The 19,482-nt window shown below is 36.8% G+C and overlaps 1 protein-coding gene and 1 pseudogene across 1 annotated transcript in view; both read left to right on the top strand.

Moving 5' to 3' along the window:
- LOH1 (RNA-binding CRS1 / YhbY (CRM) domain protein) overlaps positions 1–19,482 on the top strand; it is a 50,482-nt gene that overhangs the window by 15,628 nt on the left and 15,372 nt on the right. The window lies entirely within an intron of this gene.
- On the top strand, positions 11,307–12,201 carry LOC149528480 (DNA repair protein RAD51 homolog 4-like; annotated as a pseudogene).

Raw genomic sequence — 19,482 nt, 5'->3', positions numbered from 1 at the left:
GGTCCAGAGGTGCTTGTGCAGTATTCACAAACAATTTAGATGCCAACTTAGACACCAAACAAGAATTCGTAAGGTTAGTGAAGCATAAAATGAATTTTGGTGAGCTCTTGACATTATGCAATCTAAAAACAACTTAAGGCTTGTACATTTAACAATGAGTCCTTAGGCATCGTGAAAGTGGGGCCAAAATACAAGGACATCAAACATTAACACTTACAAAGACCAAATAACATATGCACACTATCTTTTGACACAAGGAAACTAACTGATTACTGGATGAACCTAAACACATGGGGCCAATAAATTGACGACATGAGATCCTTGGACATAAGAACTAAAGGGACACCTACTAGATAGACTAGTCACCACCAAATATAAAGTTAAAGCCTGCCAAAGGAAATTTAAAACTGTTTTTTAACTTATGCTTTAAACACAAAATTGTAACCCTTACATAACAACAAAAATTGACACTAATAGTGGCTCTAGTTGGGGACAACTATTTGCAGGCTAGCATGAGGGCTTTGACATCTTTGGAGGGTAGACCTATGACAACTAGTAGGGAACAAAAAATACACAATTATTTACAAATGTACGCTTGCTTACCATGCATGGATAAAATGTCTAACAAAGCTTTCAAGGAGCCGTCCTTGCACTAGTAGTTTCATGACCTCACTATCTGTATTTTGCATGAAAGAAGAATCCTCTCCATTATTTTCTATAACTATGTAGGGAGGCTCTTCAATGAAATGCTCTTATTAACATGGGTTACTCTTTATTGCTAGGACTACCATGCCCTCTTCCATCGTGCAAACAACAGCCTCCAGCTGGTTGCAAACATTCTTTATCTTTACCAGATGCTCCTATAGGAACACTTTCTCATCCATCATGATTGAAAACAATTGGTTCCTGAGAAAGAGTACTCTGCTTTTAGTTGAGGTTCACTAATCCTTCAAGTGTTGCCAAATCTCTAAAATTGTCTTTCTAGATGACACTTCTTGTAACATACCATTTTTACTAAGCTGAAAATAAATAACATATTCTAGGATTATAACTGAATATCGTAATGGAATGACATGAAGTAATTGAGAAACAATACATCATAACTATAAATCCAAAATTAAATAATGACTATATCCATTTCATATGAAAGACAACTAAATTAATGTCCTTAGCTGACTTCTATGATTTCATTTTAAAGAAACAAATCAATTTAACCACATCTATGACTATACATTTCAAGTACTATAAAGGTACACACAAGTAAAAGATTTAGGATTTCATATTGAGTTAATTGAATTAACTGATGGTGTTTTGTGCAAGCCTCAACATCAGGCAAAGAGGAGAAGCATTGACATAGGCTTAACCTCCCAACCACCAACCTTTACATATCCCCATGCAATCTCTTACGAGAAAGGTCCTCCCTATCCCGGGTTAGGCTGTGGAGACCATAGTCTTGCCATCCTAAGCATGTTGGTGTTGGAGTGTCGGCTGAGTAGCAGACAAGACTAAGGAATTCCTTCGTCAACCTTCTCTCTGTTAGCTAGCACTCCTGACCTCTAGTGATCATTTATGGAAAGCATGCCTCTATACTACCTTGGCCAAGGATTTAGGTGCATATTAAACAACCTGATTACCACCGCTTGACTTCACAACTGATTACATCTTGGACAATCATGAGCTGACTTGGACTTAAGCAATCTCTTCCTTTAATTGATCTTATATTTAAGACATTGAATAATAGCTTTTTTCTCTTGTAGGATTCCTCTCCTCTTCACCCATTTACTCTAGGCTCTACTGGCCTTGGGTGCATCCTAGGAGACTACTGATAATCATGAGATTCTTTTCTATTAGAATTGTTTGTGAGAATCATTTTGAATTTACAGCAGGTAGATATCAAATACCAGAGAAAAATATAAGATATTTTAAAACCAAAGATACGACAGATTTTACACAACATAAAAGTACTATGTGATTGCATTGGTTGGGCATTCCTTTCCTAGGAATTATAGCAGTTCATCCTTACAAGCATGCACCCGATGTATATACATAGGGACTTGTCATAATATAGAAAAAAAGGAGAGTAGAGTTGATACTTCTCACATGCAAAATTGAGCTCAAGCTAATATTGCATTTGAATAAAAGGAGCTTTCTTGAATCGTAAGGCATTGCATACAATGCGAATAATTTGATAAAGATACATGACTTGGATAAAGAGAGAAACAATGCAAATCGGTGATGTGGTAGCAACCACTATGTATGGTATGCCTTCACCCGTGTGACTCAATATGCAGTAATAGTGAGGTGTTATTGGCTTTACTCGAGCGGCTCAATATTGCATTACTAGTACGGTATTATGCTTCTGATATCAAAATGGAGAGATAAGAGGAACTTGGTTCATAGAGAAATTAGAATTATATACAATAATGAGAGAGAGCGCATGAGAATGCTCTCTTACTCGTGGGGAGTAGAAAATATAGTCTCCCGCTACAGTTACAAGAAGGATCTTAATTAACAGTTACAAGAATTCTTTAAGTTCAAATTTAAAAAAAAATTGATGTCGATAAAAGGTGGCAAGCTCATGTTTTGGAATCATAAAGAAGTATATAGATTATATTTTCTCCATGATTTTAAACAATTATATATATATAATGTCATTATGCTATTGAATTCTGTCTATGATTATACCTACATATATATATCTATACGTGTGTGTAATTTTGAGAATACATATAATTTCTTTTTATCATTATATTCTCTCTAGATACACATGCATAGATTTATATATACATGTAAGTGCAATTCATAGACATTATTAGAGTATCATGGTGACAACACACACACACACACACACACACATATATAAAGTCTTTAATGTTGAGCACATCCACTGTCTCAAAAATGAAAGAGAGGTAATAGTTTTTCCCACAATATTAAAGGTTTAATATTTGTCTTGTTATAAAATTGACCAAGTAACGCATGACTGTCCAAGGTATACTCCGTTGCCTAGTCGCTAAATCTTTCATCAAGGTAGTTAGAGCCCATACTTGATAGTCTGACGATGGACTAAATTGGTACCCCATTCCTTGCATCTTGTTTAGCAATGCTACCCCCTCTTCATTTGCTCTTGCAACCAAAAATGCATTTTCCACAATAATAACATGTTCCTCCATTTAAATTGAAATATCAATAAAACAAAATAACTGATAACTGTCACAATGGCTAACCACCTCTAATCTTTATATTAAAATATAAGCATTCATTTTTGTCAAATTAACATAAATCAACTAACAAGTCATTTTCACATGAATCAATTTGGTAAATCATAACTTCCATTTCACAAGATCATGAATATCCAAGAGTATCTAACTAACCATTACATCGGCTGTGACATTAATTTAAAATATCAAAAATTTGGGATGTAACACTTTGGTGGCTGATAATTGGTGATCAAAAATTGAGCATCACCGTTAAATGGTTCACTCATCATATTTGTCCAGTATTTTTCTGGCTGTTGGGGATCAAAGACTGAATACCTAAAACAACTGTATCAAGACACCAATACTCAAAGATAGTCGGCACGCACTGTTTCCATGTGTTGTAGAACTTCTCATTATTTTCCAACAGAATGTTTTGTGCAAGATGCCATCACAAATGTCGAGATCAAAACTGTAAAACTCAAATTCACTACTAAGAGGGGGGTTGTGAATTAGTAGTGTATAAGCTTTTACCCAAATTAAAAGCAAACTGCAGTAGATTACTTCATTTTGTACTTAAGTATCCAATAAACATAAAAGAACAGCCTCAAAAGAACCAAAGAATAATGCACAAAAAACAGTGCAAGAGAGTATGACGTGGAAACACAATGTGGGAGAAAACCATGGTGAGAACAGGTGCTAGGATCTACCTTCCTAATCCAGCCTCACGAATCTTCCAATCCAGGTTACAATGTTTAAGGGCTTCAACCCTAAAAAGCATCGACACCTGCCTTAAGAGAAACAGCTCTTTTAAACTGAGCACCTAATTGATGGGTACCAATCCAACTACAATTATAGTCTCTGGTGACTGCTTACAATTCCATTTAAATCCGAGGTTCATTAAGCTGTTATTCTTACGTGATAACCTTTCCAAACAAATTACTGTGGACTGATCATAACAATTTCCTTAATGTACTATGCAATCTGAAATATGTATAAACTTCTTTGAAAGATACTACCAGATGTATAGTACTGTGTAAACTTCAGTATTACTGTAATCTGGAAAACATATCCTGTTGAACCTTTCTGTGAATATGATATGTAAATCCAAGTAAACCAAATTCAATACCAACAAATATATTCCGAGAAAAAAATGTTTACTGTTGTATTATGTCTGCCTTCTGCGCAGTAATAATAATATCCCAGAATGTATATATAATGTAAGGCTATAAACAGTTTTTTTATACCTGCTCTTGAAGACAAAGTATGTAAGAAAATATCCAGAACTGAATTTTTGAATCTACAGAATTAAAGCTTTGGTTTTCATTATTTCTATCTGCAATATCAAAACTTTGTTGTCGTCACCAAATCAAAATTCTGTATCATGTGCCATGTAAATCTTATTGTGTCCTGTACTGTATCTTCCTCCATCATTGCACATCCTTAATTGTACTATCTTCTTAACTCATATAGAACATGCAAGTTGAAATTGGTTCCATCGTACTCAACAAATTGCCACAACTGTCATTGTTAAGGAGCTCGATAAACACAAGTTTTAGAGATAATGAATTGACACCTTCCTACCTTCCACCATTTCAATCTGGACTCGTTTGATGAAGAATCTAATCTATTGTTTTCTTCATGTTTGATTTCAATAGACAGAAATCCTTAAGCCGCGTGTATATTTGACTAGTTATTAATAGAAGTTTGGAATATAGTGGCATGCAATTCTCAACCACTGCAAATTCTCCTTCATCATTGTTTGCGAACAAGAAAGATATGTTGTCAAGTCTCAGGCAGAGGGCAACGGTAGACAAATATAGAATAACTTTCAATATAAGTTTGAAATGTCTTTTTTACATTGAAAGGAAGCCTTAAACTTGCATGCTGTCAAGTATATTGTGTCGCTGTTGAGTATTACATTCAACACGGTATCTGTTCTCTTGGTTTTAATGTCATTTTTTGAGGATCCTTCAGCCAATTATTAAGAAGAATGCCACAGGTATCTGTGTAACCAAACCTTGCTGAAGACGAGAACACAACAAGTCTGTGCCAAAGATTACCATTGTGCCTGTTGCAAAGGTTTCTAAGATTGCACACATATTGAAGTCTTATCAACAAGCTCTCAGCCCTGTAGAAGGGTATGATATATACTTTTATTTTGCTCTCAATGACAATTCAACAAAAACATGTCTACTTTGTGAGGCCTCAAAAAACAAGCCAAAAGCTACTCACCAAATCACAAGAACAACTGACACAAATCCCAAGGCAAAAGAACAACCTCAAAACCCGGGCACAGATTTGAGGCACATATCCCAATGCTGAGATGATTGCAGCCCCTGAAACCTCTGGCTGTCCCCTCCAGCCATCCCCTTTTTTCCAGCCAGTCAGGTGAAGGCAAAATGAAAACTCCCACAAAATAATCTTTAAAGAAAAATAAAAATTGCTGTTCGTGTGGAACTCCCACAAAATAATCTTTAAAAAATAAAATTGCTGTTCGTGTGGGTCCCTAGTCCTTCTAAAGACAAGAAAAAATATGCAAACCATATTTGGTCCGAAAAAACACTAAAACACTAACTCTGTACTCAGTTCTAGATATCACATACTTGGTAAGAGGAAATCTGAAAAAAACATAGAGCAGCAGTGGCAGTGAGGAAAGATTGCATTTAGTATTTAGTACTTACTATTTTAGTTGGACTTCTCTTTATTTTATTCTGATTTCAAGCATGATACTGTTGATGTCAGTTTTGTACCACTACATAACATATAGCAATTGAATACTTGATATGGAACATCAAACACTCAATCCCTCTCTTGAAAAGTAAATACTCATGAAGAACACGAGGAAAACTCTGGGGTTCATTACACCTGTGGATACTAACTCAGTTATATTAATGTGATTTGCTGGTTAATCACTTAGGCGGGCTTACGTTGTTCTTTCAAAGATGTTGGACTTTTGCTGTGATAGTGATGAATCTAGCTTTGCAATGTATACTAGTGCCAAATGATGTTGATAGCGATGAGGGTGTGTTTGCCAATGATGCTTCTCCTTTTTTAACTTTCTTCTTAACTGAACTCCAACTACTGAACTACTTGCTGCTTTACCTCTACTCCTATGAATGGAAAGATTAACAAATGGATGGGGACCAAATTTGATGAAAGCTTACCACCGGCTCTACCTCCATGGATGCAATGATTCAAGGGAAAAGCGACTAGATTACTGTGCAAGGCTTCCTAACTAGCTGCTAGGATGCTAGTGGCCTAGTTTATAGATCCCTATCAAACATCCACTAATATCACCACACAACTATCCATCTACTCTTACTCTTAACAACTTTCTTGAAATAAAATCTACTTTAACAACTTCAATGAAATTTAACTCTAACTATTGGAAGTAGAAACCATGCAATAACACCAAGTGTTTTTATCACGATGCAAGTCACAACAATGATAAGAGAAGCAATTTTGGTATTATCTTAAGCAACAATTTTCTTCAACCCTTTACAAATGAGAGCAAATGGCCTTATATAGAGGCCGAAATTACAATCAATGATAGAGATTAAGAGACAAAATCAACGATCTAGATTGAATCCCAGAAACTTTAATTAGGGTTGCCACCCCATCAGCCAATGAGAAGACGCCACCTCATCAATGGACCAATGAAAAAAAAGGAAAAGTGGCAACCAATGAGAAGGCACCAAAATGGTAGCCAATCAGAATCAAACACCTATCCTACCCAAGAAGAAGGAGAATTTGCCACTTGGAATTACATCAAATGATTCTCTAATATAATTCTACCCTTTTATTTCATCTTTTTAGCCAAGGCAATGAACTTGGCTAGCCTATTGTTGACTTCCTTCATGGGAGGGCAAGGCGTGTGCTTCATCTTGAGCTCCGTTGTATTCATCATGTTGCTCGCTGCTTGCATTGTCTTCTCATGATCCTTCTCATACTCTTTCGCATATCCGATAAAGACACTAAGGGAGGCAAGCGTGCCCAAATGCTTCTTCTTGATGGAAACCTTCCCCAACTTTGTCTCATTGACATTCTCTTCTTTGATATCTTCAAAATCAAGTGCAGCCCCAACATCGCTCATCATGGTTGAAATGGAAGTGTCAACGTGTGGGCTGTGCTGTGCAATCTCATTCTACATCCCTTCAAGTATCCTCAATCTGATAGTCAAGGCAACAAACCGAGACTCCACTATACTCATTCCTCCATCTACCAACTTGGTTCTCTCCAAATATCTCTCCAGTAGCTCAATAAATGCCTGTAGCCTGGGAATGGCTAAGTCCTTGACTGGAAGGGAATCTTTCCACTCCCCTTCAAATGTTCTGAATTTTCCTCTAATAGCCACCAATGACCTGAATGTCGAGATAAAGGAAGGCAAGAAATTTTGCCCATTTAGAATTATATCACTATTCCAATCTTTGACTTCACGCAGCTGAGCCAATATCTCTTCTATGTTGCTGCCGCTGTCTTGCGGAAGGGCTGCCCGGTGCAATTGTTGGATAGGCTGGCAATCTCTCCAATACTTGTTCTCAGCCTCCAACTTTACAATCCTTTCGTTTGCCTTCTTCAACTTTTCTCTAATTGAAACCATGCCTTCCTGGATCTCCTCACATTCCATGTCATTGGTGATTCTTCCCAAGTTATGGTTTACTATTACATACTCTTGGGCTACAATCTCATCCACTACCTTGCTAACCTTTGATATAGCAATCTGAACTTTTCTGTGACCCTCATCATTGCTCTAAATTACCTTTGCCACCATTTTTGCAATTTGTTTCTGTTTCTCACTATCTTCCTTTTCCACTAACCCTTGAATATCTTCAACTGTTTGGACAATCACCATCTCGCCTCTTGGCATAAACACTTGCCTTAACCATAGTGGTGCAGTGCATCTCTCGAAATCTGGATTCGGTTTGACTAGCAAAGCATCACCAACGGCCTTGGGCACTGGCTTATTTCTTCAATATCAATTGGCCTATCTTCTTCTTCACTAGTGACTGTCACATCATCTCCATATTGGTTCTCCGAGATGGGAGAGTACTTGGCATTGTCACTATAACCGCTTGATTCTGAATCAGAGCTCACCTCTACTGCGACCCCTTGTCCACTTGTATTATCCCCTTGGCTTCTAGCCTCAATTACTCCCTTGACGGTGCTGCAATCTGTTTGTTTGCTGGAGGTTCCCGATGTTTTTTACTTTTCTCAACCTCTGAATTTCTCTTCTTGCCCTTAACTACTCTTGGTTGCTGGCTATTGCCTTCACCTTTCTGTCCGACGGACTCCGCTAGACCTTCTTCTTCCAGTTTCATCCTCTCATAAGTAATGCGTACCTTTCGACTTTGTAATTGCGTTAACTTCCCATTGTACCATGACTTAGTGTGTAGATCAATTGTCCTTGTCATTGCCTCTAAGGAAGGATCCTGATGATCATCCCAATCCATTGGACCCAATTCTGTTCCATCCATTGTATCATAATCTTCTCTTAGCACATTTTCATCATCTTCCAGTTGATCAAGAATATCAAGGTCTCTCCATCTGATTGCCCTCATCATGTTCACTGACAATTTTGAGAAAGCTAGCTTTCTCACATGAAAGTCATTCTGTGCATTGGCCCAAAAATCTTTTATAGTAGGAATATGTTTGAATGTGTTTTCATGAGACGCCTTGATAAGAGCATTAGGATCGAATCCCTGTCTTGCTCTATAGCATCCTAGAGGATATCATTCTAATTGTTTCTCCGCAGCTGCAAAGGCGACAGTATTGGGGCAAGTATTATTGCCTATTCAAAATGAGAAGGTAATCCCTGTCTCATCCTTAAGTTTCATCATCTTGTCATAGTGCTCAAGGTTCCTAGCCAACTCCATCAAAACTATTTTGTTGGGTGGGTACCTTGGAAGTATCTTGGGGAAAACTATACTTCTTGCTACTCTAATATATGTGAATTGTGGAAATTGGATGAACCAACTCACATACTTCTTAACTTTTGCTTCCGCTTCTAATTAGAGCCTCTTAGCAGTTGTCCCTTGTAATATCCTTACCGTCTTCATGGCAAAGGTGTCATAAAACATCTTATAATCTTTGGTGTTGTGCAAATGAAGTTGTGGATAGCACTCATGCACCAAACATTGCCCTGGTCCATTGCCAATCACTCCTAAGGCCTAAATCCCAAGATTTTCATATAGTCTTGCAATCAGATAGAAAAGATAGGATCCCATATAGAATTGCTTTTGATTTTGCACTGTCCTAAGTTGCAACTCTAGATTTTCACTTATATTTCTAGCACAATCAAATTTTCTCTTTCTATTTTCAATTTCATCAATAAAGTAGTACATCTAGTTTTTGAATTGCATACCTTGAGCCACACCCATGATTCGGCTGAGAAGCACAATAAGGTCGGCATACTCCGCATTGAAATCTGACTTGGTGAGCTTTGACAAGTTGGTGACTCCCTTCTTGCCTTCGTGTAACCAATTTTGCTTTAGATGAATGAAGTAGGTCTCTTGGTTACTGTTGAGTTGTCCTTATGCATGATGCTAAACAACCTTTAGTTGAAGATAAATGTTTTTGTTCATGAGGAGGCCTTTGCTAGTTCAAATGATTTCGGATGAGGTGTGAAATTTGCTCACTACTTCAAAATAAACACGCAAAAGAACTATTTTTTTTTCAGTTTTTGTTTTTTTTTATATGAATGCAATCTAACAATGCAGCTAGTATGAATTCCTACTTTAACAAGGGGTTAGTAAAGCAAATAACAAGAATTTTAAAGCAAATAATGTGAAAGTAAAGTCCTAATGGACATAAGCTACAAAAACGATGTGTTTGCGAGTTAAGCTTTCGAAGAAATCGGTGGGTAACCAATGAAAATAGGAGCAACGCTTCCTTTATTCCACTGATGCAATCGTTGATGGGAAACTTAATAGTCATATGATGTTTCACTCTTCATCAAATCGCAAGGCCATGGAAAGTGCGCTCATGCGAGAGAAAGAGTTATGCAGACACAATTTGGTGAATTCTTCTCGAGCTAGATACGTCAGCGGAATTCGTAAAACCGTCGCAAACACCAGAATTAAAAGATTCGCACAATAAAAAATAACACTAAACTTTTGGCTCAATCACAATTCCATGAACATAAATTCACAAAACAATGACACATTTAGGCAAGAATCACTGCATTCCAAATGTGAGCATGAAAAGTATAATATTATTGCAAAATAACGACGGCCCCGATTACATATTACAATCTTGTATATATATGAAATCATCTCTTCAATTTGTGTTGAGAGTGAGAGATATCTTCATGCAATAATATGCTTTTAATTTTAATAAAACAAACTAATTATATACAAACTAACAATCTAACTGGTGCTTAGTAGGATACCATCCATTTTTATATTCATTAATTGGATGCATGAACCTTTACATGTCATAAAACAAAGAAATTGAGAGAAAATAAGAAGAAGGCCTTCAGTCGAAGTAGAAGTGTCTGGAAGTGTCAAAAATAGAAGCTCAACCTTCACTGGGCGTCAGTCGGAGTTAAACTGTTGTCAAAATGTATTTCCGATGCATGGAAAGCTCTAATCTTGGAACTGGCAGTTAACTGTCGGTGCACCTCTGGAAAAGCGTACCTCAGAAAAAGCGGACCTGCGCACCTCTAACTTCTCCAAAAATCTTCCAACACTTTGTGACAAAAGGTGCACCAGCACACCTTTAAGGTCCAAAAATGCAAAAAATTCACTAAGTGTCAAAATTGAAATTCTGGCTTTTGGGTTTTGTCCCCCCTCATGCCAGAGCTATGTCTGGATGCTTGCTCTTGAATTTTTCAATAATCTCAATGACCTTGGCTACATCAGGTAGATCTAAGGCATTATATTTATTCTTGACCTTTTGCCTGTAATTATCTACCTCTATACGGGTCTTAGCAAAATCCCCGAGTTTGGTATCTAGCTCTAACAAGGCTTCTTTTGTTCTAAATACTTGCCGGATATCCTCATCACTAGAAGCTTCTTCAAAAATCTTCCTGAATTTCTCTACTACTACCTCTACTGGCATCAATTTCTCCTGTGCATCGTCTTCGAATATGTCAAGACATGCATCACTATAATGTTTCTCTGCCTGCAAAATCTACTCTCGGGCTTGGTCCTTGAGTCGGTGGATCTTCGCGTGTAATGATTCCATTACTTTATTACTATCCGCTATTTTTTCAATCCAATCATCAATTAAATCTAACTCCTCTACTGTGATGGAGCCCCAAAATTCTGGCATCCATTTAAGAGATATGAATGGATCTGATAATTTTAATGGATAATGTATGCAGACTGGTTGAAACTGAAATAGCAAGAGAAACCATTCATCTACAATAGGAAATGAAGTTGAGGATTTTTAAATCCATGATCTGTATACATTGGCAGTAATTGCTGAGCATCAGGGTAGCTCCAAAGTATTGAAGCGGGCTATTGCAGAAATTTTATCTTTTGTTGATAAGCAGCATGCCCAGTGGTTAACTGGAGTTCAGTTAGTTGACTATATACGAAAAAATAAACATGTTCTGCCCACTGGCTATGACGGGGTGGATTCACTTCTTGGAGGTGGATTACTTGAAGGCACCCTCACAGAGCTAGTTGGCCCTTCAGCATCTGACTTCCTTGACGATCTTTCTAAATCTTCCGTTAAGTCCAAGGATCAACAAAGAAAATTTGAAATAATGATGAAAGAAATTCTCCATTATAATGTGTTTGACATCTACTCTATGTTGGACCTACTACACCATACTGAATTGTGCATGAGGACTTAGGAAAAAAATAGAAATCCAAGGGTGCATTTACTTATTGTAGATTCAGTATCTTCTGTTGTAACTCCTGTTCTCATTGGCGGCAATTTGCAAGATGAACGTATGTGCAGTAGAACCATGGCAAAATTTCCAGATTTCTCAGTAAAGCAAAAATTATCAACAGGATGTTCGCAAGAGGCATATGGAGAAATATGGAAGCATATATAGCAACCAACGTTATGTATTCAGATGAAACTCCATCTATAACATAGAATATGTACCCACGTGGAATGGGGAGAGTTTGCAAAAGTATGAGTCAGTGATCAAGGTTGCAGTTTGACAGACCCGAGAATAAAATCATATTCAAAAATCCTTTTGGAGCGAATAGAAAGGTTGGATAGTCGCCCATAGTCTTCATTGGTAAAGACGGCAACAGAGATGCCTAAAGAAATCGCAGCCACTGCTCGAATAGCAGGATTCATAGACTTCTGAGAGCCCGATACAGAATTATAAATGTATGTGTTGGAAGGATTTTGCGTAAATGAAGATGTAAAAAAAAAAAAAAATATACATTGTGGATGGAGCACGGGAGATATAATTTATCCAAACGTCAATGAAGTTTCCTAGTCCAGCCTAGCGCAGGAAGGAATCCTAGTGAAGTTTGAAAGAGATATGAAGGACTCAGTTTTAATAATTTTTGATCATAGATATTATAGCACTAACCCTTCATCAACCCGTTAGCAATTGTTTGATGATGTGTATCTGATGACGTTTTATGTTTTCTACAGATCTGAATACATGGAGACATAGAGACTTTCTTGCGGCAAGGATATTCATCCGAATGATGCTCTGCCTATAGAAAATTATGCTATCACGTGGATTTTCCTGTTGAAGCCCGCACGTCCCCAATTCAAAGGTATACCAACCCGACCATTAGACGACAAAAGCCTTGAAACATACTCCAAATTATATCCAAGTGCTTGCACGATTTCATCACAGTCATGACTGGAGATTGAAATTGAAGAAAGGAAGCTGTTTAACGGGTGAAGGATTGCGCAGGAGATAGTTACGGGAAGAAGAAAGAAGTGGCATCCTGGAACATAAGAGAGGAGTAATTAATTGCCGGTTGTTACTATTATATTAAAAATTTAAACATTGTTTAGTTTTTCTCAAGAGATGCAACGTTTGGGGAGGCAACCGTATAACCATTTAATCATCTATAAATATGTGATAAGAAGAGAGACGATATATATATATTCATTCTTATCTTTTAAAAAAAAAACAATAATTCTATCCTATGCTTTATGATATGTTATATGTTCTCATCGGCAACGGAGTGATCTGTTGAACCAAGCCTGTAGATGGTGGATTTTTGAGACAATTTCATTTGGTCCCGATAAATTTGCTGTTGATAGATCATCCTTAAGGAGTGTCTCTACTTATAATTTTTTCGGCATAATCTTTAAGCGCATTTATTTCTATTTGCATTAGAGTTTAATTTATTATTAAATTGTGTCCTTTGTAAGTGTCTTTTATTTACTTTTTATAAATATTTAAATATTTGGATAAGTGGATCGGATCATTATAAGCATTTGATAAACGTAAATATTGTGAAATATCTTATTGTTTCCATATTTATATCTAATTTGTCTCTGTAAGAGTTAAAGTGCATTTTAGACTAATTTAAAATTGCATTTAAATAATTGATCCATCGCATCTGATTATTTAAATTTGTTTATAATTTGAATATATTAGACTTTACAAAGTTGTACGTTTCAACTGATAATCTTGACTCTCTTGCCCATCTAATTAAGCACTGGTCCTTTTCTCTTAATTCATAATCCATATGCTGGCAACTGTTTAATTTCTTGCCTTTGAGAAATTAATATACTCATTTGTTGCATTAATCTATATTTATACTTTATTTAAAACATTATTTCAATCATTTACTTTTGTTCTCAATTCATAAATCGCAAGTTTAAAGTTTCCCTATATTTCTTGCCATTTGGAAAACGTTTATTGTATTCGCACTCTGATTGATCTGTTTTAAGTGTCTTGGATTTAAGTATTTCGTCCAGGATCAGGTACACCCGCCACGGTCTTACAGAGCTGGAAGCGCAGGGGATTTAGATCACATTGATCAATCCCGTCAAGTTGGCCTCAACCGGTTGGATATCCCAGCATCGAGCAGGCAAGGCTTGTAGGATTCCAATCTGTGATTTTTGGAACCAACATACTGTATATACATCTACAAGCATTTTATACCTCTGCCCGTTTATGGCTTGTAGTAACTGTAAATCCTTTCCCCGTGCATGTACTTCATCCATGATACTGAAATCTTGCTTCAAAATTGCTACCATTTTATCTATATTTTCTTGTATAGCATGTAGTAGCTTTAGATTTCCTTGGATGATGAGCATGCCCTTTTCCTCAAAACTTTTCCACCATTGCTGATAGGCACTCAAAAATGAATCCAATTGTACTCCCCCATCTCTTCTCTTGAGTGTAGCATTCAGAGTCTCCTAAGGTGTTCGGGATCCAAGGGACCAACAACTTTGGCTAAATATCCTCTTAGGATTTCATTTTGCCTACAAAATGTCATCAGTTCTGCCCCTTCTTGCTCCAAACTCCTAAACAACTCCTTCATCCCCATTGTGACCATCAACTTGGCTGTATCCAATGCGGGCTTTCCAAGCATAACCTCTCTGATTTGATAATCTTGTGAAGTTAGATCTTCTACATCAGCATCAGGAGGAGGAATAGCCACTTGTGCAAATAAATCTTGATTTCGATCATTGTTGATGAATGCTAACGCTCTGGCCTCTTTTGATGGGGACTCAGGCTTTCTGAGATCCTCAATCAACTCAATCATATCCTCTTCATTGGCGTTGAATTGTGGCTTTTTACTTGTTATCATTTCTTTGTGTAACCACCTTGGGACTCGTTCCATCGAAGGCCTACCTCTTGAGGATGGAGTCTGCTTTGCTACCCCTTTTCCCTTATCGCTCCTTTTTGGGGTTCTTTCCCTCTGTGATGGTTCTCCCTCTGTAGTTTCCGTCTCAGTGGAGCCCACAGTTCTTACCTCAGTGTCCTGGGGAGCTTCTTGAGGATATTGAACCATTTGCCCTTCCCTAACACTTCATTGGTTGAAATTTGCTATGGTTCTTCCTTCTGCTCTTTTTGAATTTGTTCTTCTTCAGTACCTGGAGGTAGGGGAGTAGCAGAGCCTTTACCAATAATTGTGACCTACAATAGGGATGAAGGAGGAAGCTCAGGACCTTGCGATTCAGGAGGCATTTGAGTCCAATCTTCTTGTTGGGGCTCATTGGTAGGCGTATCCCGAATCTTATCTCTCACCAATTCAGTGCCGATGGGCATGAAATCAAAAATTGACATCTTAAATATGTCAATGCCCTCTATATCCTGCTCATCAATCCATTGCTGCATTTCATCCTATGATGTAGTGGCCTGCAGAGGTTCTTCTGGGATTGATGGCAGTGTAACAGTGGAACTTCTCCTTTCTTGTTCCGTGGCTCTTGCTAGCCGGGTTCTTCTATTCAAAGGTACATCATCCTCATTATCCTCTTTATCATCTTCAGGGATAGGTTTGGGGATTGATGGGATAGGAACCATTCCCTTGATCACCCTTTGCCTCTTCTTAACCGGAGTCTTGTTCTTTCTTCCTTTCTTGGGCGCAGAAGGGGATGCCTGTTCTATTTGCTTTTTACCAAATTTTACACATGCTGAATTTTACTTCAAGTAACATCATAGAACGTAACATTGCAAAAGGAAAATGTACATTTTCTATTCATTTATATTCCTTCATTTTTGCAATCATATATGAAATCATGAGCAAAAGAGATACAGTGTTCATTGTATAGATCATCAACTGATATGTACAATTTTCATTTTTTACAAAGTATGAAATGAATTAACATGCTGATTAGAGAATATCTCACACAAGCCGTGAGTCTAATTAGCTAGGTTTCTTTCATAAAGAAATACATAAACAGAGATACATATGCACAAAAGAAATAGTGATAGAGATAACCAGTCATTGCCTGTTGCTTTGACTGGTTATAAACTGGATATGTGTTCCTGGGATCCCTACCATACTTGTCCAGCTCCGAGCTCCACGCTCTGCAGCATCTGCAAAAAACATAAAAGCAACTGGTGTTAGATCCCGAAGGATCTAAGCAATGACTATCTATATCTACGACTACATATTCTATCTGTCAATGCATTTCGTCATGAAAGAAAATAAGCAGTGATATTGGCATTTAGTGCTGAAAGAAATAAAATCATTTGTGAGTGTCACGAGCCTGTGCTCGAACCTCATAAGATATGCAAAAAAGACAGTAAAAGAAACTAAAAGATAGTAAAAGAAACTATCTCCGATATTGGTGCAACGAAGAGAATTAGTTCTCTATTGAAAAATGGATTACCAATAAATGTACACAACTGAACATTCAAATTTCCAGCAAATTTTAGATGCTGCTGAGCAGTAGCAAAGAAAAAGATCAATTTAGTTCTGTTACAATGATCAGAGATGGTATATAAACAGTTTAAAACAGACCACCTTTTAGTTCGAGTGATGCTATGCCTTCTTGCTAACACGGAAAGATCTTAATTAAATGCCTTTCAACAATGAGAAAAATGACAAGTTGCTATTATCAGTAACAAGTTTTGAAATATACTCAAGAAGCTGTTATAAGATCTAAATAACTGACTACAAGAAGATAAAACAGTATGAGACATGGAATAACAGCAGTCAGGCATCACAGTTAGTTCTGAAAACCTCAGTTAAAATGAGAACCAGTGATATTTCAAAATGGATAACAACATAATGGCACACTGTGATCTGATGTGGACTTTAAAATGCAGCATTATATGGAGTTTGAAAATTATTTCTGAGGCTGTTATTAACAATGAAAGAATCAGCATCATTGAACAAAACTAAGGAGTACCTTCTCAGAATAGAGCCAATGCGACTAAATATGATGAAATAAAAACACCAATTTATCCTACGCATTTACTCACATATGCAGACCAATTGCTGATACTGCAGAAGTTATAAAAATGTATGATTTCTACTATCAAAATTGTGGTTCCAGCTGAACTACAGAGATACACAGATGCTTTTCTGGTACAAAGCATGAAGCGGGATATGACAGAGATAATACATTAAGAGTGGGCTGTTGCAATTAAAAGTTTGGAGAAGGAGGTGGATAGTAATTCCAGAACTTGTTTTCAACAATAAGATCCTCAATGACAAAGGCGACTTCATATATAACCAACAGATGCATAAAATACATAGCAACATCCTTCAATTCAGCGTATATCCAAAGAAACCCGACATCAATCAATGAGAAAATTTTCAACACTAGAATACTTGAACAGACCAGTAGATAATGGTACTATAAGAGCAATGAAAATGAAAGATCCATTTGTGCAACTTTAACTCAAGGCTACAACTGGGAGGTGGCTGTGCAAGGAATGATTTCTGTTACTTTAAACATACAGTAATATGGTTGGCACGGTCGAATGAAGGAACTCACGGGTATTAGCATGAAAAGTACATGGGGAATCTTGAAGAAATACTGTTTTTTGGTATGTAAGAAATCTGTACTATGAAATAACAAGCAAACATGCCTCCAGGCAGTAAATCAACGTTCACAACAGTTTTAGCTCCAGTAGATGTAACATGGGTCTGTGTGCAAACGACCACTGTGAATATGGAACAAAAGAAACAAAGGTTTCTTCTCATGGCACTACACAAAAGGGAGAGAAAGGGAAGAGCCCACGAGCTCAACCAGCAAGCATCAGGGCGGCCAACAAAGAAAACAAGATCCTCATTGTCAATCAAAACAGCATATCCTTTCAAGTTGAAAATAAACCCAGGAGTGAATTCAACGCTTTCAAGACACAGATATAAACCTGCGATAAGCAATTAATAATATAAATAAAAACAGTAATGAGCAGCTACAGGTGAGAATATAGGAGGAAATCAGAATCACAAGCACTAAGATTTCTTCATGGACAGGCGGTATAACACAAAGATGCGCCCAAAAAAATCATAACCAGTATCGAGAAATGAAATATAATGACGGCTCCAAACAAGAACAACAAGTAGAAAGCTGTTGAGTATTATTTCCTCATAGTAATTTTCAGCTTCTTCTTCCATGGTGGCTCAAGGGAATAAAAGAAGCAGAATAGATATATTAACTTCATCCAACTGGAGGACGTTTTATAAAATTCACATAGATTACCTCTTGCTTCAGAAAGCGCAGAGGAGGCGTTCATGACTCCAGGTGTTATGAAGATGTAGAACACGTGAAGACTAGTGGATTCTTCATCAACCGGTGCAAAGAACCCAGCAAACCCTCATTCTTCATATGCGAATGCAAAAATGATAAGAAATTAGGGTATTCAAACAATATACCTTGCCCCCAAATTTCTTTTAACCTTCTTTTGGAGTCCGCGGATGGCATCATGGGATTTTTATCCCTTTTCCATATTTTGCATAAGGCAAAATGAGAAAGTTTTATTGTGGTTTGGGTCGCTCTGGTTGGAAGCTGCTTTTGCATAAGAAGCATGTTTAGTATGTTTTTTAAATGTAAGGGGGAAGTATTTTATTATTTTGCATTAGGTTTATAATTGTAAAGAATTAATATTTAAATGATGTGTTATGAATCATTTAAATGTTTTTTCATATTTTTAATGCAAATAAAAAGTTTTTATTTTCTTTTTTGCAATAAATCCAATCTTGTAAAGAATTAATATTTAATAAGTCATTAAATGTTTATTCTATTTTTAAAAATGCAAAAAGAAAATATGGGTCATTTTTTTTTTCTTGTCATGGCCTTTATGTTAGATATTTTGGATATCTAAAGGTTTTATAGGTCTGGGTCGGATTTGATTTTGTCAGAGCAATTGAGGGGTCTTTATTGCATTTTGGAGACTTTTGGAGTTTGCTCAGAGATAATAACTACATTTATGAGGGATAGTTGTGATGATTTTTTTAGGCCATGCTTTTGGGGGATTTTGTACACCTTTTGGAGTCTTTTCAAGGACTCAAGTTTGGCCTTTGGGGCTGAATCTGACCCAGCATTTATGGCTTTCAAAATGCAGTTGGGTCAAGGAGCATAAGTATGAGTAAAGACTCATTGTTGGGGGGTTCTGATTTTATGGATAGAAGTTTTGTGGCTATTCTCTGAGTCCTGGATTTTATTCTACAGAGTTTGTAATTCATTTCTGGAAATATAATACAGGTAACAGTAGTGTGATTATGCTTGGTGAAGTTATCAATTAGCCTTTTTTCCTTTCTACAATTTTTGTGTGCATTTTTAAATGATTGGATAGGTTAACTTGTGAATGTTTCATTATTCTTTGTTTTTTGGTCTCATTCCAACACCTTTGAGTAGAACAATAAGTTTGTTTGCAGGTTATGATATGTGCTTTTAGGTGAAATTGGTCAAAGTGAGGTATTAGTTTATCCTCTTTTTTGTA

This window comes from Cupressus sempervirens, chromosome 11 (genome assembly GCF_028749045.1).
Source record: "Cupressus sempervirens isolate cs-2001-9-10 chromosome 11, ASM2874904v1, whole genome shotgun sequence".
In the NCBI taxonomy this organism is placed as follows: Eukaryota; Viridiplantae; Streptophyta; class Pinopsida; order Cupressales; family Cupressaceae; genus Cupressus; species Cupressus sempervirens.
This window is presented reverse-complemented; position numbering and strand designations above follow the sequence as displayed.